Source organism: Panthera uncia (genome assembly GCF_023721935.1).
Source record: "Panthera uncia isolate 11264 chromosome E2 unlocalized genomic scaffold, Puncia_PCG_1.0 HiC_scaffold_20, whole genome shotgun sequence".
NCBI lineage: Eukaryota > Metazoa > Chordata > Mammalia > Carnivora > Felidae > Panthera > Panthera uncia.
Window position 1 is genome coordinate 9761525 of NW_026057589.1, and position 6060 is coordinate 9767584.

The following is a 6060-nucleotide window of genomic DNA, read 5'->3' on the forward strand; positions in this document are numbered from 1 at the left end:
ATTTTATGGGTTTGGACAAGTGTGTGATGACTTATATTCATTATTATAATATGTATGTATAATATTATATGGAATATATTATTGTACGGTAATATAGTATCATCCAAAGTATTGTCACTGCCCTAAAACCCTTATATTCCTCATCCTCTTACCCTCCAACTCCTGGCAACCACTGAGCTTTTCATGCTCTCCAAAGTTTTGCCTTTTCTAGAAAGTCATGTAATTAGAATCATAGAGAATGTACCCTTTTCAGATTGCCTTCTTTCACTTAGTAATATGCATTTAAATTTCCTTAATGTCCTGTCATAGCTTGATAGCTCATTTCTTTTTACTGCTAAATTATATTCTATTGCCTGGATGTACTTAGTTTATTTGTTCATTCAGCTACTGAAGAACATCATGGTTGCTTCCAAGTTTTGGCAATTATGAGTAAAGATGCTATAAACATCTGAGTGCAGATGTTTTTTGTGTGGATATGTTTTCACCTCCTTTGGGTAAATACCAATGAGCAAGATTGCTGGGTTGTATGATAATTGTATGTTTAGTTTTATAAGAAATTGCCAAAATGTCTCCAAAAGTGGCTGTATCATTTTGTGGTCTTAATAGCAGTGAATGAGAGTTCTTGTTGGTCTACATCCTCACCAGCATTTACTGTTGTCAGTGTTCTGGATTTTGGCCATTCCAACAGGTGTGTAGTGGTATTTCATAACTGTTATAATTTACATTGATATGAAATATGATGTGAACATCTTTTCATATTCATATTTTTAATATATGTATCCTTTTTGGTGAGGAGTCAAGGTCTTTAACCCATTTTTAATTGGATTGCTTTCCTATTGTTGACTTTTTTTTTGTAGTTGAAAGTATCTAAATTATTTATTGAAAGAATTTTTAAAAGACAGGTTGAATACAACCTCAGTCTATCATTTTGGTATATCTATGTTCCAGAAAAGGTTTAAGATAGTTAAACTGTTACTATGTTATATTTTGCTGTAAATTTTAGGCATAGAAATAAGTCTTCACCAGAGCAAATGAAATGCCACTTAGGATAAAATATTACTAGGAACAACAGAAAGTTGTAAAATATGAAATTTTGGGTATCTGAATGATTTACAATCAAGAATGATCCATATATTTACTTTAGCATGCAAAACAGGAATCATGTTCACCACTCTAATACAGTTATGCAGATAATTGTGGAAAAACAAGGACACTTGATCCTTTTCCTGAATTAGCAATAATAGACACCCAGAAAGGAGTGAGTAGGTCCCCTCAGAAAGGTCTCAATTTCCTTATGAAAGAAAATGACTAATGTGCTAATTAAGGGAAAGGAAAATAATAATATAACCACTCAATGTCCATAATGTCTTTGCTGTTTACAAGGACCTTCCATATATTGTTGATCCTCACAGCCACCCTATGAGGTAGACAGGTTTCAGTTATGCATGTAAAAAAATTTCTTTTTAACATATATTTATTGTTGAGAGACAGAGACAGAGCATGAACAGGGGAGGGGCAGAGAGAGAGGGAGACACAGAATGTGAAGCAGGCTCCAGGCTCTGAGCTGTCAGCACACAGCCTGATGTGCGGCTCGAACCCACGAACTGCGAGATCATGACCTCAGCAGAAGTCGGACCCTCAACTGACTGAGTCACCCAGGCGCCCCTCAATTATTCATTTTAATGAAGTATTTTCTCCATAAACACTGAAAAATGCCCAGAGAAGTTTGCTCCTGGACCCTAGTATCCATGTATTTAAATAAGTAAAGCTTTAAAACAGATGTTTTTCTTACTACCTTTAGTTTCAGAGTTGCATTAAACATTTATTTTCACAGCGTACCCTTTACAAAGATAGTAAGAAATTTCTGAAGTCCACCTTTGAATTCTTTTGGGATTCACTCTGGCTAAGCAACATTTTTAATTGAGAGAAGTGTTTCTTAGTTTTGCTCACACTCTTTGAGGAGCAAGTGAGTGTTGAGTGTTGAGATGTTGGTGTCCTTGAATATCAAGGTTGAGCTCTTGCATTTGGAACCACACGTATGATTTATGTTTGTAGAACTCAGAGTCTTTCTGGTGCCTTCAGGCCAAGTTTAGTCATAGGAGTGGTAGGACTGCTCTTCAGTGTGGATAGAAAGCTTCTACTTTCACCATGATATTTAACTGTTCTGTTGCATGTTTTACAAGTAATCAACACACTTTTGGGGTCTTTGTATTTTTTCTCAATTTTTGCTTCTTTAAAATTGAGTGTATATTTTCTTGCCTCTCACTAAGAAGTTTATGTATTTTGGGTGGCAGTTTGGATTTGGGTTTGAGGTACACTTGAGAGTTATCCAAGATGAGCAACTGGAAACAGTGTGCACATGTTCCTTCAAAAGTGATGTTATCATTGTGTGATGAACTGTAGGCCCAGAGGAGATAGTGGGCCTGGCCTGGCCAGCTCTCCTTTAGTTGCCATGCTGTAGCCTCAAAGTAGTGCTTCTGCCTCTTGGCTATAGCTGCTGGAAGCCGCTCCCTGCAAGATAGGAGACTCCAGGATCTGGCAGCCTGCTGGACTTTGACCTCTGAATCCCTTCCTATTGTTGACTTTTAAATTCTTGGTTTATTTTGGATAGTATACCTTTATCAGATGTGTCTTTTTGTTTTTATTTTTTTTAATGTTTATTTACTTACTTTGAGAGTGAGAGAGAGAGAGCATAAGTGGGGAAACATAGAGAGGAGAGACAGAACCCCCGAGCAGGCTCTATACCATCAGGGCAGAGTGTGATGTGGGGCTCGAACTCATGAACCATGAGATCATGACCTGAGCTGAAATCAAGAGTTGGTTGCTTAACCATCTGAGCCATCCAGGCGCTATCAGATGTGTCTTTTGCAATCATTATTCACAATCTGTGGCTTGTCTTCTCCTTTTATTGATAAATCTTTCTCAGACCATGAGTTTTAAATTTTAATGAAATTCATCTTATCCATTATTTCGTTCATGGATTGTGATTTTGATGTTGTATCTAAAAAGTTACTGCCATTCCCAAGGTTATCTAGATTTTCTTCTACATTATCTTCTAGTTTTATAGTTTTGTATTTTATATTTAGGTATGTGATCTATTTTGAGTTAATTTTTGTGAAGAATATAATGTCTGTGTTAGATTTATGTTTTTCTATGTGGATGTTCATTTGTTTCAGCACAATTTGTTGAAGACACTATGTTTGCTCCATTATATTACCTTTGCTGTTTATTTATTTATTTTGAGAGACAGAAAGAGAGAGAGAGAGAGAGAGAGAGAGAGAGAGAGAGAGAGAGAGAAGGAGTAGAGGAGGGGCAGAGAGAGAGAGGGAATTCCATTCCTCTGGGCTTGAACCCATGAGCTATGGGATCATGACCTGAACCAAAATAAAGAATTGGATACTTAACCAACTGAGCCATCCAGGCACTACACTGCTTTTGCTGTTTTTTCAAAGATCAATTGGCTGTATTTATGTAGGTCTATTTCGAGGCTTTTTATTCTGTTCCGTTGATCTGTTTGTCTCAGTGACAAATTTTTGCTTATTTCATTTCTAATTTGTTTTTATTCATAGTTGCCTGCTCTTATTTTATGAATGCAGTGTTCTGTCATATGTTTGTGTGTATAAATAATTTGTGCATGTATAAATATATATATCAATTTATATACATTATAAACATTATATATGTAAAATATTAAATATTAAAAAATATGTAATATAAAATATTAATGGTGCAACAGTGATTTCAGGAGTAGATTCCTTAATGCCCCTTACCCATTTAGACCATCCTCCCTCCCTGTTTTTATATCCCTCCAGCAACCCTCTGTTTGTACTCTATATTTAAGAGTGATACATGTTTTGTCCCCCTCCCTGTTTTTATATTATTTTTTCTTCCCTTACCTTATGTTCATCTGTTTTGTATCTTAAAGTCCTCATATGAACGAAGTCATAGGATATTTGTCTTTCTTGGACTAATTTTGCTTAGCGTAATACCCTCCAGTTCTGTCCAGGTAGTTGCGAATGGCAAGATTTCATTCTTTTTGATTGCTGAGTAATACTCCATTGTATATAAATACCATGTCTTCTTTATCCATTCATCCATCGATGGACATTTGGGCTGTTTACATACTTAGACTATTGTTGATGGTGTGGCTATAAACATGGGGGTGCATGTGCCCCTTTGAAACAGCACACCTGTATCCCTTGGATAAACACCTAGTAGTACAATTGCTGGGTTGTAGGGTAGTTCTATTTTTAATTTTTTGAGGAACCTTCAGGCTATTTTCCACTTTGCATTCCCACCAGCAGTGCAAAAGAGATCCTCTTTCTCTGCATCCTCGCCACATCTGTTGTTGCCTGAGTTGCTCATGTTAGCCATTCTGACAGGTGTGAGGTGGTATCTCTTTGTGGTTTTGATTTGTCTTTCCCTGATGATGAGTGATGTTGAGCATTTTTTCATGTGTCGGTTGGCCATCTGGATGTCTTCTTTGGAGAATTGTCTATTCATGTCTTTTGCCCATTTCTTCACTGGATTATCTGGATTATTTGTTTAAAGGCTGATTTCCTTTTTTTTTTTTTTTTTTAGTTTTTTTTTTTAATATTTATTTATTTTTGAGACAGAGACAGAATGCGAGTGGGTTAGGGGCAGAGAGAGAGGGAGACACAGAAGCCAAAGCAGGCTCCAGGCTCTGAGCTATCAGCACAGAGCCCGACGCAGGGCTCGAACTCACAAGCTGTGAGATCATGACCTGGGCCGAAGTTGGACCCTCAACCGACTGAGCCACCCAGACACCCCAAAAGGCTGATTTCTTAATGTAATGTTAATGTTTCCAAGTTTCATCCATGTTGTAGTATGTATCAAAACTTCATTCCTTTTTATTGCTGAAAAGTATTTCATTGTATAGATACACCACATTTTATTTATCCATTCATCAGTTGGACACGTGACTATTAGGAATAGTATTGCTGTGAATATTTGTAAGTTTTTGTGTTGACATGTATTTTCAATTTTCCTTTGTATATACCTAGGAGTGAAATTTCTAACTCATATGGTAACTCTAGGTTTAACATTTTGAGCAACTGTCAGACAGTTTTACAGAGTGGCCACACAATTTTACTATGCCACAGTAAAGTATGAGGGTTTCAGCTTCTTCGTGTGTCAATTCTTCCCTTGTTTGATGCCTTTTCTTTTGTGATGTTGGTTTTCCTAAAATGTTCAGTGATTCTTGGTTGTCGGCTCCTTATTTTGGAGATTCTTGGTTGTTGCTGTATACTGTTAAGTTTTGGATGTTCTATAATTCAGCAGATAACTATAATATGTACATAATTTTAAGCTACAATTAACCCAAATGCTCAGAAAATGGAAATGGATCTTCCTAATTAAAACAAAACAAATCAAGAACACAAAGCAAAAAACCAAACCCACTTTGCTTAAATTCATGTGTTGAAAATTCTTTAAAAAACATTTACATTTTTGTAAAAGGAAATTTACATAAGTTTATGTTTTACTTGGAAACTGTGTTTGTAACATAAAATAACACTGGAATTTTGGGGATTTCAAACACCTTAATGTCGGTTATGTGAGTATGAGTGGCTCAGGTTGGAGATGATGATGATGATGATTTTTATAAGTTCCCTTGCTAAATGGACTCTGTCATCTCCCAGCAGTTCACTGAACATGTTGAGTCCCTTCCAATGTTGGAGCATCTTCCATGCTGATGCCTGCCGAGCATGCTCCTGGCCACTTTTTGTGTCTTGATTCCAGGCTGCTCATTTGATAGAGAATAGAGTCAGTGCTGAGAGTATGCAAGGCAGTTTTAGGCATCAGAGAGAGGTACTGTTGAGAATGAGTCATGATGTCTGTGCCTCTAATAGGCATTCAGGAAACAAGGCCATGCTCTCAGTGTGGCACATGGTTGTGCAAAAGCAGAAGGCCAGTACAACTTCCTGGACAAATTTGGCATTACCTAGGGGTGAGTGCTGTAGATTACAGTTGTACCTGGGTCTGAGAATGGTACCTGGTCCCGGGGGATTCAAGATTAGGAAAGCAAAGTGAATTACAAAT

The 6060-nt window shown here is 36.9% G+C and overlaps 1 pseudogene; it reads right to left on the reverse strand.

Annotated features, from left to right (window-relative positions):
- Positions 1-1842: 1842 nt before the first annotated feature.
- Positions 1843-5850, reverse strand: LOC125916656 (UPF0711 protein C18orf21 homolog; annotated as a pseudogene).
- Between the last annotated feature and the right edge of the window lie 210 nt (positions 5851-6060).